Below are 12,778 nucleotides of genomic sequence, written 5' to 3'. Positions count from 1 at the left end.
ACTGCAGAATACTACTGTGGTCATTTTGAATCTGAAAAATGCTTGGGAGTGGTTCTTTACTTTTCTGAGATAACCTTGGTGATCACCTTGGAGTGATTAGATTCATTCTGTACAAACAGGAGGACAATACATTTTCACTTCCTATCCTGAGACACTTGATTTTATTAATGGCATTTTTTCGTTAACAAAGGGCAATTAACCCCTGATCAAGAAACAGAAAAAAATAAATATTAATTGGGGACATTGGGCTGTTCAGTTCTTGTTTTATGACATTAAGGGATTTGTATCGCTCATAGAATCATAGAATTGCTCACGTAAGGACCTTAAAGATCATCAAGTCCAACCACAACCCAACCATACTACCCTAACTCTAACAACCCTCTATTAAACCATGTCCCTGAGCATCACATCCAAACAGTTTTTAAACACATCCAGGATGGTGACTCAACCACCTCCCTGGGCAGCCTATTCCAGTGCTTAACAACCCTTTCTGTAAAGAAGTGTTTCCTGATAGCCAACCTGAACCTCCCCTGGCACAACTTGAGGCCATTTCCCCTCATCCTGTCACCAGTGAGAAGAGACCAACCCCACTCTCGCTGCAATCACCTTCCACATGCTGTTATTTTCTGTCTTATAAGGTGGAAAGAGGCAGGTTGAGAGACCTACCATTTTTTCCTGTGCAGCTGCTCTTGCAGAGCCTCAATGAATTCAGTGAAATTCATTAAAAATTCATCTCTCATGGCCAAGAATCAAGACATGATGTGGTCAGTTCCTTTTGGAATGCCAGACAGGGAAAAGAGTGTTGGATTAAGAACAGTCACATAAAATAAATTAAAATAGGATTTAAAATAGCTTGCCGTGTTGTTTTCCCAGCAGATATCTGAGTGGTTGAAATCTCCCATCAGGATGAGAGCCTGCGAGCATGACACTTCTTGCAGCTGAAGCAAGAAGGCCTCATCAACAGGCTTCCCTCAGTCAGACGGCCTGTAGCAGACCCCAACCACCAGCTGTCCTTCATTGATCTGGTCCCTAATGTTAACCCACAGGCTCACATCCTGGTCCTGACTGTTTCTCAGAGGGAGCTCCTTGCAGACTATACACTTTTAACAAAGAGGCCAACTCTCCTACTGCTGCTACCTTGCCTACCCCTTCTAAAAAACTTATAGCCCTCGATGATGGTTATGTGAGTCATCCCACCACGTTTATGTGACAGCAACAAGATCATTGTTTTCCAAGTGCACCATGGTTCCCAGCTTCTCTTGCTTATTTCGACACTTTGTGCATTGGTACAAAGGCACTTCAGCTGGGCTTTTGGGCACATTACCTTCCTAGAGGAGCCCTCCCACAAAACTCTGGGACTAATCTGAAGCTTTCCCTCATCGCTTCATAAAGTGACTGTTTCCTGGCTCTCTGTCACTCAGCAGTGCATCCCTTCCCACAGCAGCTCCTTCTTCCCCCTACTGGACAGTTGTGTTGCATCCCATATCAACCTTCCTGGTTTATCGAAGGTACATTTATGTTGTTTTGTTTTAATGTTTTGCATCTATTGCTTTGAGATGGCTCCTGTGTTGCAGCATTTCAATTACCAGAAGCTTGCCAAAATGACATAAAGACACCGATCACAGCAACAAATAAATCACGTGTACATCTTCAGAAGTGAGTGAGAGGAGTAAAGAGGTACATTTTTCCTTTCATTGTTGATATCTTTTAAATGCCTGCACTTAGTCAGATGGGATCTCCCTCTGGAGGTCTTCAAAGACACCGGTGTCTTTTCCTCTGACTGTATAAGGACTTCATATGCTTGATTTGACAGACTGCTTTTTTTCTGTATGTGGAAACTGGATACATTCCCTAACACCCAGATTCAGATAATATGCTGCTTGTGCCCAAACGCTGTGTTGAGACCTGCAACATTTCCACTCCTACTCCTCCTTGTCCTCCACCCACACCCCCACTTTGTCTGGGAAGGAAATCAAACTGTGAGAACAACAGGCCTAACAGACTCTACTGATGATCAGATACTTCAATATAGAAGTTTTAAATGAAAATTAATTACCTAGTGTTATGGGTAATTAAATAATAAAAAAATACCCAGCTGAAACTAAGGCACCCAGATTTCACCTCTCCATCACTAAATTAGACAAACCTTTCAACCTCTAATTGCCTTGCAGGTAAAGTCTTATATAGTCCTTGCACACCAATGACACTTCTTGCAAGTCGTCTCTCTGTGTTTATAGTTTTTCTTTTTTGTTTTTCTGCTATGACAATATTCTACTGTAGTTTTATGCTCTTTCCTCTAAACAACAAGAATGCCCCTTGGCATAATGCAAAAACCAAGAAGCTGAAAGAATGAGGTGGAGTTTAAATGCTGAAGTTAAGATCATCATCTAATGCAGAAGAACAGTCATATATCTGCACATGAGTATTCCTTTATTCCTTATTAGTTTATATATTATGTGTTTTTTCTTATATTTTAATAGTTATCTCCCGAAAGCTTTACAAATTCTAACTATATTTCATCTTTCAGAGATCAAAAACACAGTTGTACCTACAATTTAAGTGTTCAGAATAGCTTTCAGAAGCTTCACTATTCATATTTGTAAACAGTTGCTAGAATTAAAAAAACATAACACTGAAGTATGTGGTAATATTGTATTATTACTGCAAAATGCTGACTTGCACATTTTGCTCCTCATGGACTACTACTTTATGGAGACTTACTGCTTTAAATCATAAACTGAGAAACACAACAGTGATTATAGATTTTAGCATGCCCTTTTTGTCTGGGGAAAAAGATATCCGTTAAAAACCATAAAACTTCACAAAAATCAGTTTGATCCAAATTTTCATCTAATTGCCTCAGGCATCGTTCTTGGAGGAAAAGAAATGCTGTATCCCCAAAGGATGTAAACATATTGGTTATACCGTATAAATATTTTTGCATAACACAAAGATTGGAGAATGTCACTCAGGGCTCAAAAGATCTCAGACTTTTCAGTCTTCTTTTAAAGAGCACGAGGTTCACTGAACAGCAACTGCTCTTGTTAGCTGAACAAGTTAAGAGGCACCAGTAGCAACTACTTCTACAAACCTAGAGGAATTTGGCAAAATCTTCAAGACACAAATGCAGTAGAGGTGTTCTGAGAAAGGTGAAGCTGTAAGAACCCATCTCTGAGTTGGCATTATCAAGTAGAGGCTTAGCCTACCCATCACTGACTATGAGTCATTATATTTTGAGCAACTCCCTTGTAATCTGCACTCGCTTGGCTCTTTGTGAAGTACTTAAACTATTAAACTCTTTGTGAAGTACTTAAACAAAGACAGGGGAGGTTTAGGTTGGATATTAGGAAGATGTTTTTCACACAGAGGGTGATGACGCACTGGAACAGGTTGCCCAAGGAGGCTGTGGATACCCCATCCCTGGAGGCATTCAGGGCCAGGCTGGACATGGCTCTGGGCAGCCTGGTCTGGTGGTTGGCGACCCTGCACATAGCAGGGGGGTTGAAACTCAGTGATCATTGTAGTCCTTTTCAACCCAGGCCATTCTATGATTTTATGATTATCAGCAGTGGTATTTTGTATTCACACGTACTTCATCCATATGAAGGATTTTAGCAAAATAAGCCCCATCAACTGCATTAATCAAAATACTGCTGACATAACTGGCAGATAAATGAAAACAAGGAAGTCCCAACCTTATTCAAGGTGTCTAGAATTTCAGCTAGTTCCTCCAATTATGTACTTCAAGCAGTTTTAAATAGTGTATTTTTAAATTCAGGAGACTTCACAATAGCAGTACCAAGCAAAATTTTCCTATCAGAAAGCAGAGTAATGTAGAACTGTGAAATCTCCTTGCTGAGAAGTCTGTATGTGCTGTGTTAGCACTCGTACTGTACCCCAGAGTGCCAGGATATTAGTTGGAAGGATCACAGTTTGAGTTTTAAGATTCTGGGAGGATCTGATTAATGTTTATAAATATCTAAAGGGAAGTGGGAGGCAAATGGATGAGGCCAGGCTCTTCTCAGTGGTGCACAGCAATAGGACAAAGAGCAATGGCTTAAAGCATGAACATAGGAAGTTCTATGTGGAAGTTCTATGTATGTGGAAGAAATTCCTAACACTAAGGGTGATAGAACACTGGAACAGGTTGCCCAGAGAGGTCGTGGAGTCTCCTATGGAGATATTCAAGACCTGTCTGGACACCTAGCTGTGTGACTGGTTGTAGGGGCCCTGCTTTAACAAGGGGGTTGGACTCGATGAGCTCCAGAGGTCCCTTCCAACCCCCGCAGTTCTGTGATTCTGTGAAAAGCACTTTCTGGCCCCGTATAACACCCTTCTGCCATTACTTCACAAACAACGGAATCTGGCCCTGCATGTTTGGAACACTGGGAGTTTCCCACTGGGGCTTTTGAATCCATCTGTCTATTTTAGCCATTTTTTCTATTCCTCAGTGGGATTATTTATCTCTGAAGATAAGAATAAAACTGCTGAGTCCTTGCAAGGCTCAGATAAATCCTGAAAGCCTCCATTTTGTGTTCTGTGCAGTAGAGATCACACGTTTATAAATCAATTGTGTGAGAATTACATAATAGAATTTCAAATAAACATGGTCTATGGCATATTTTTGTATTCTAGAAGGAATCTTTTTTTTTCTTTTTTCTTTTTTTGTTTAATCATCTTGTACCTTCCAAAAACAATCTTTTTCCATGTATCTAATGCACCAGTCGCTTGTATTGTTTTAGTAAATCGAGATCACACAGCAGATAAAAGTACAGCCTGGGGTGAGCTCTGAGTCTGGTTGCTTAGCTGCACACTCAGGACAGGCACTGATCTTGGCCAGGCATGTTGTTCATAAAAAACATCTTGTTACTAACTTCACATTACTATCTGGGCTGGTCTGTTTATTCTTTCTTTTAGTTATTGGCCTTGCATACTTTGTTCTTGGTCCCTGTGTATGCTGTATGTATTACAGAATGATATAAATACAAGTCACAGTTTTTTATTCCCTATCCCTACAGGCATGGGGAGGAGTGGATGGAAAGCTGCCTGATGGAAAGGGACCTTGGTGTACTGACGGACAGTAGGCTGAATATGAGCCAGCAGCATGCCCAGGTGGCCAAGAAGGCCAACGGCATCCTGGCTTGTAGCAGGAATGGTGTGGTGAGCAGGACTAGGGAAGTCATTTTGCCACTGTACTCGGCATTGGTGAGGCCTCACCTCGAGTACTGTGTTTTGGGCACCTCAGTACAGAAAGGACATGGAGGTGCTGGAGCAGGTCCAAAGAAGGGCAACAAGGCTTGTGGAGGGCCTGGAGAATATGCCCTACAAGGAGAGACTGAAGGAACTGGGGCTGTTTAGTCTGGGAAAAAGGAGGCTGAGGGGAGACCTCATTGCTCTCTTCCAATATCTGAAGGGTGCTTACAGCGAGAGCGGAGTTGGTCTCTTTTCACAGGTGACAGGTGACAGGATGAGGGGAAATGGCCTCAAGTTGTGCCAGGGGAGGTTCAGGTTGGCTATCAGGAAACACTTCTTTACAGAAAGGGTTGTTAAGCACTGGAATAAGCTGCCCAGGGAGGTGGTTGAGTCACCATCGCTGGATGTGTTTAAAAACTGTTTTTTAAACGGTTGTGGTTTAAAAACGTGGTTTTTAAATGTGGATGTGTTGCTCAGAGACATGATTTAGTGGGGTTGTTAGAGTTAGGGTAGTATGGTTGGGTTGTGGTTGGACTCGATGATCTTTAAGGTCTTTTCCAACCTGAGCAATTCTATGATTCTATGATTGCATGATATTCTGTTACTATTTGGCAAGTTTAGCAGTTCTTCTGACATTTTATTTCAAGTCAGTCGGTCCCTAAGCAAACTGCAAGGGCTTTTGTGGAATCCTCATTACAACCACTTAAATTTCACCATTATCCAGTTTAAATACGAACAATAAATAAATACTGCAAAACTTACAGTAGATTATATAGCACAGCACTGAATACATCATTACACAGATCAGACTAAGGCCAGAGAACTTTCCTCTGCATACCCAGCATACATAAGCTGTTCAATCTTCGGCACTGAACAAAGAATCACAGACTCAGATAAGCCGGAAAAGACCTTCAGGATCACCACATCAGAATCATCAACTTGACCTACGGAGTCCCATCACTAAACCACGCCTCTTAGTGCCACATCTACGCACTTCTTATTCCAGACTCAATTTTTGAAATGTTGCATTATAAGTCTAAATGAGAATTTCAGATACTGCAGAATCTCTCTGTAGAGAGAGATGAATAATACAGTCCAGAAGTTTAATGAGATTTCACTGAAGGTAGTTTCTGGAGGAAAAATGATTCAGCTGCAGAAAATGGCCACAATGTCCCATCCTTTTTATTTCTAGATTCCAAATGGATTCAGATGAGGTTTCCTTGAGGCTGGATTGCAAAGTCTTAGTTCTGACATCATTCAAAACTAGGCAGAACTTTTTTGACGATGCACTCATTGTCCAGGAATCTTGGATAGGTAGGAACAGTCTATTTCCATTTTTATTGCAGTTTAAAATATTCAATAGTTGGAATGATTGTTAAATAATGTCTTGAGAATGAAGACATTCTCTCCACTGGAAAATAGCTGATTTCCATAGGCCAAGTATGTCATCAAACGAAATCTCAGATCCATCACCCTAAAAACTTTATGAAGTTCACTGCATTTAACTCTTTTTTTTTAAGTTTCTCTGAATTTGTTTCAAGTCTGGACCTCAGTGTTAGCACAGACAACTGGCTATGGTATAGCTGAATATGTGCCATTACTGAAATGATGACAGATCTCTGGGCATGGCAAAATATATGGCGGACTCTGTGTTCCCAAAGCAGTACCCAGGACATAGGTCTTTTGAAACAACAAGCTATCATTTAACTGGCATTTCACACAGAGTAGGTATAGCGCTAGAATACTGCTGATTTTACTAACCAGGTATATGTTACCTAGGCTTTGGAAGTTCCCAAACATTTGTGTGGGTGAGGAAATTTGTACTTTACTTTCCTTACTCCTGCTCAAGAACTTTCCAATATTTGGATATGAAACATTCAAAGATGTTTATTTGGTTATGCTTTTATTATTATTATTATTATAGTGTATTTTTATTCTAGACTTCAGAAACACACACAACTCCTCAAAATCCTCACCTATCAGCCAGACATGCTTGAAAATGAAACCCAACCCATTCCCTCACCTTTTACGCCAAGTTTCCACCTTTATAATTTGTTCTGCTTACTGCCCATCCCAAGGTTTATCCAGAATCTCCATCTACACTTTGGAGGAACATGTAAATTTCAGCGGTACACCGATGAAGAGATTTGTACATGTTTACTTTGGTTCCTCCCACCTGAGACCCAGTCTGTAACTCTCAGGGCGCCTGTCCCCGTACTCTGGCAGAGGAATGCTGTTCACCCATGCCCTGACTTAGATAGGGCTGATCTTCTGTTGACTTTTGCTCTACTGCTGTGGACACAGATGAGACACTCCGATGGTCTCACATTGCACAGATGCCAGATATTTTCAAATATTTGTAAAGGAGAATGCTGATACACCTCTTTTACTTTATGAGCTTAGTGCAACGGTAAGTAAATCCTGTTGATGTTTTCTGATGAGCCGTTTTCCTGAGGTGGCTGTATGGTTAAGGAGTACTTCAATACACAGCAAATAAAGTATTGATGATCTGAAAAGAATCATCACCCCAGGTACATTTGGTAATTATTCTTTCCCTTTAGTATAATGCATCATTTTTGTTAACTATTTGTTCTCCTGAAGCTTTAAAGATAAATATAAACCATGCATAAATACTTATGACAAGGCAAAAGCAGGAGTTCCCAAAATTTTGTTCCAAGATTCCTATAATTTTGTAATAGAAATAGCCATACAACTTATTTCCTCATTAGTAAGGTGTACATTCAAACTTAGAGCTGTCTCCAATTGTAATAAAAAGTAGGACAAAAGAAATGTCCTGTCCTAATGGAAAATTGTTATGTTATTAAGAATAGTGGGATTAGAGAGAAATGTACTTTGTACAAATGCTGTATTTGTCATTAGTACCTCAAATTTATGAAATTAATAGACTCTTTCTTTTAAATTAATAACCAGAGACCCTTTCTAAGCTAGCGCTTACCTGACATTATAATCAAGAGATGACTGTGTTCATTTACTGACACATAATAATAATGCATCACTGCTAAAATAATCAGCAATTCTCCAACTCCCTTCCAAGGTGGGCAGAAAACAAGCATAAATGCTAGAAACTGCAGGTTCAACAAACAACACTTCTGCCTATCAGCTCCAGAGAATGCAGTACCAAAAGCCCAAATCTCCCAGGCACACAAAGGAAATGTGACTATACAAAGATACATTAGTACTATCACAGACAAGTCAGTTCCCATTTTCTTCCCCTTAACCTGCTCTCTGTTTTCCCTGATCGTTGTTAATTTGGCACTCGGCTCTCCTACCTGGGTGGATGTTCCATGTCTGTATAAGATGAACAAAAGGGAGATAATGGTAACAGTATTATCTCCCATGAAGCAGTCATCACGTGTCTGTAACCATTCTCCTCCTCTAGCTTTGGAGTTTCAGTTTGATAGGGTAAAAAGAAGAACAAACCTCCAAGAATGGGAGGAATGGGATAAGGAATTTGTGCTTCACTCTAGTATGTTCTTTACTAGTTTTTTTGCTCTTGTACGACTGAATTAAAGAAGAGACTATTGCAGGACGATTTTCAGATACCTTAAATTCCACCAATGTTCCTGAGCCTCATTAATGAAAACAGGAAAGTACCTCTCAGAAGAGTACTTCAGAGTGGCCAAACAAGTCACTGAGCAGGAATGCACAGGGCATGAGGATTCAGCAGAATTTAAGACATCCAAATGCAAGCTTACTTTGGCAGGCCCAATTACTGATTGTAAATTGTAGTCTTGACTGCTGCCTTGGTTTGATCATTTGAATTTAATTATCTCAGTCTAATTTGAATGAAGTAAATTTGTTGTCAAAGACTTAGAATGTTCTGATTCCTTTCTCACTGGATATGATTACTAGATTAAAACACTTACAAGGCAATTAATTTCAAAAACTGTGGCTTTGGATAAGTACTTGAGGATTTATCTCCTCTTACATGTCCATATCCATTTATCTTGTCTTGCTTCTTTGGTTCATTTCTGGCATTTGTGAAATTGAGAATGACAACATGGGCCAGAATTAGACGAAATGTCGGACAGATTCCATGTAAACTTCCACACTACAGGTCAGCAAATTATTCCAGCCTGAATCTGAACTCTTGTGGTCTAAGCTTATATAGTGATTGTCAAATTTGTCACTCAGTAATGACTGTATAATGAGGATAAAATTTACCTAATTGTAGTACAAGGACAGAACAAGCAAATTAATGAAAATAAGTGAATCATTGAGGGAAGAGAAATTGGAAGGACAGATCATCCATCTTTCTGTCAGCAAATCCATTTGTAGACAAAAATGGATAAACATAATCCTGGGAAGCAACGGAACCCAAACAGACAGCACTTCCCACCAGTTAATTCCCCATCTTGCCCAGGTACATCTCAGAGGTGACCTTCTTCCATCAAGAAGCAGCCTCAAGAGGAGGACTCATTTGGAGAACTCTGGATGTCCACTGTGGAGAGATGCTTGACTGGGCTTGCTGGAGCTCCTAGCAAATGCTCATGGTTAGCTCCAGGTGCTCCTTTCCAACACTTGGGCTTTCTGGCTTACCCCCTTCTCTCTCTGGTGCAATAGAGGAAGCTGTGACAATTCACACAGGTGGCCAAAGTAATGTCAGCAGAGACAGAAACCTGTGTTTGGCTGTTACAACAGCTAATGTGGTCTACCCAAGAGATGCTCTGAAACTGACCAGAGAGGGTTTCCAGCTTTCTAATGTGTTGGTAAGACAATTCTTGCATCTCTGTAGCAGCCAACATTAGCAGGATTTATGATCCCTGAGAAGAGGGAGGATCCATAATACTTTACTTTGACAAGGGTATGATCTCATAATCCTTTTTTTTTTTTGGCCTAATACCAGTTAAATATCTTCAATTTTGTCTTGAAGGAAATGCTTATCCCAAAAGTAAGACATGTTGTTTTGAGATGATGTTGGAATAGGGTAAGATCACTGATGAAGTTACACAGTAGTTCCTGCTTAAATGTGGTTATCATATGGGCTCTGCTCAGTGCAGCCAGAAGAAACGGCAGCCTAAATGATGTGTTTCATGAGCTTCTACATATTTTATTGCCACTGCACATTGAACTGGTTACATGGAAAAAGAGTGCATACAGTTTAATGAGAAGGCTTGAAGGAAAATGAGCAAGGAAGAATAGCTCAGGTCATCACTTCAGAGTTGCTGAGAAAAAAATCCCCACAGAACTAAACACAGGGATCATGAATAATATCAGGACATGAGAGATGTCAGAAAGTTACCATTCAAAACAGAGAGGAAGTCAGAATTCCTACAGTGCTGTGCTAGGAGTGACCTTACTTAGATCACCAACCAAAAATGAGAAATAAGACGTACTTATAGAAGACTTATTTTTAAACCTTCAAAATTTTGCTCCCCCACTTGAAATAGATGTTACTTTTCACTTAAGAAGTCTATTTGGGCATGAAATATGCCACTGATTACAGATTTCTGAAGAGGAGCAGCGGCCAAATCTGATGAGAAAACACAGGAAGTACATACGGGACTGGTCTAAGGGTGGAGACACGGCGACCCACCCCAGTGCATTCATAAACTGAACAGAAATGTCATTTGTCTCGTGCCATGCAGAACAGGCAGATTCTGTATGCCTTTGGACAAAAAGAAAGAGCATTATTCATGGGCACCATTGTGTGAATTGCTCTCAGCACTGTTTCTTCCCCTTGTAACAGCATTGGCAGCATGGATAAGTTGTACTTTTTCCATCTGCATTGTTCTTGTTTACTGTTTAGCATACTCAGAGATTTTTCTCTCCTTACTAGTTTGAATGAAACAAGAATTGCCACATAAATGCGTGTAGCAGCTGTATAATGGGAGATTCAGACACCAAATTGCTCATTGTCACTGCCTGCAAGGACCGTGCTCCCCAGCTGAAGCAGGGCACAGCCTTTCCCACTGCTCACCCCAAAATGGGAGATGTGCAGCAGTGCACCTCTCTGCACTGGGGACACGTGCATTTACCTACGAATGCCCCTGCAGGGTCGATTGTTATCACTGTTTCACTGTGAGCTCCAGCAGCAAGGATTCAGCCGTGTATTGGCCAAGGTGTTACCTCTGATAGCATGGATCTACGGCCAAGCGGGTTTGTTTGTTCTACTATTTTTAGGTCTGAGACTTAGCAATAATGGTTGCTTTTGACAATATTTTTACCCCATGCCGCCTTTATTTCATTTTCTTTCCAGCAGAAAGCCATTTCTCCAACAGCCCCATTTCTACACAGCAGAAATAAATAATGTGACGACACACATTTGCTGAGCGTGAGCTTAAACCAGAGTCATGGGGGGTTTTTAGTCTGAGCAGTAATGCATGACTGCTGCTAAAATTTTAGAGACAAGATAATCCTTCTTTTTTTAATTCTTGGAGGCTTTTTGAGGATGATACGTACTTATTTACTTAGGAAAAAAACTCAAAACCAGGACTGCATCACTGCATCTGTACAATTTCTGAACTGTTTTGACACATTCTCGGAGATTTACTAGGTAATTTCAAACGCTTGTCGGGCAATTTATAATCCATTATTCTGCACTACAAACTGCATCCTTGAGTTTATTTTATGGTGCAGACATAAAGTAAACTAAATGACAACGGCACCCATTCCTTCTCTTTAATCTATGGGGATGACCTTCAGTAAACAGAATCCAAGGGACGTTGCGCATGCATTTTGATTGTTATTGATATTAATGGGAATGCTGGGATTACTGTCCCCGCATAAATGGGGAAGCAAGCCTTGGCTTAGGGTGGCGGAACAATCCAATTATTTAATAAGATGCGTGTCACAAGAATGTTTCAGGGTCAGTGTTGCATCAAAAGATGCACTGCTTTGGAACCACTTTGGGGCTTTGGTTTTCTAATATTAGCTCCTGAGGAAACTGTGAAAATCCGGCTTCTTTCTCTGTGAGCTGATGGGTTTCCTGATTACACCGGGATCAGTGTGAAATACAACCAGAAATCTGCCACTCATTTTAGGTCAGAATGATACACCCCAAACGGGAGAAAGATTATATTAAAGGAGGGAAGTAACTAAGCATTACATACTGTAATCTTCATGTTAACTTGGCTGTTTTAGTTCCAACTCTTCTTTGTTTTTATCAGAACTCAATGAAGCAACTCTGTGTAACTCTTCTAGTAAGCGCTAGAAGAAGAACTGAAGATAGAGAAAAGTAAGTAACACTGGTTAAAAGAAAAGAGTTCCAGCCAAAATTTCAGGGCATAAAGACTTTCAACATTGAAAGTAACTTCAAAAAGAAGGAGGAAGAGAAGAGGCATGGAGGAAGAGGAAGGGAAGGTACGACTGACCTGTGGTTCAATATTAATTTGTGCTGCCATTTCAGGAACACTGGAATTTTAAGTTTGTTTTCCCCAGTGTTTGGAATCATTTCATATTTTTGTACTAGAACTGAACTACAGTGATAAACATGGTTAGCTCCAGGCATTTGGTTTGTCATCAGCTGGGAGCAGAAGGAAAGCCTCGCTTATTCTCTTGGAAAGCTGCTCTTCTTCCAGTTCCAAAAGACACAAATCATTTACTTGTCTTTTTTAAAGGAAAG

The 12,778-nt window shown here is 40.4% G+C and overlaps 1 protein-coding gene across 6 annotated transcripts in view; it reads right to left on the bottom strand.

Annotated features, from left to right (window-relative positions):
* The window catches only part of STARD13 (StAR related lipid transfer domain containing 13), a 300,043-nt gene that overhangs the window by 241,653 nt on the left and 45,612 nt on the right, over positions 1–12,778 (bottom strand). The window lies entirely within an intron of this gene.

Source organism: Gallus gallus, chromosome 1, assembly GCF_016699485.2.
Source record: "Gallus gallus isolate bGalGal1 chromosome 1, bGalGal1.mat.broiler.GRCg7b, whole genome shotgun sequence".
Classification (NCBI taxonomy): Eukaryota; Metazoa; Chordata; class Aves; order Galliformes; family Phasianidae; genus Gallus; species Gallus gallus.
Note: the sequence above shows the minus strand (reverse complement) of the source record. Positions and strands in the feature narration are given on the sequence as shown.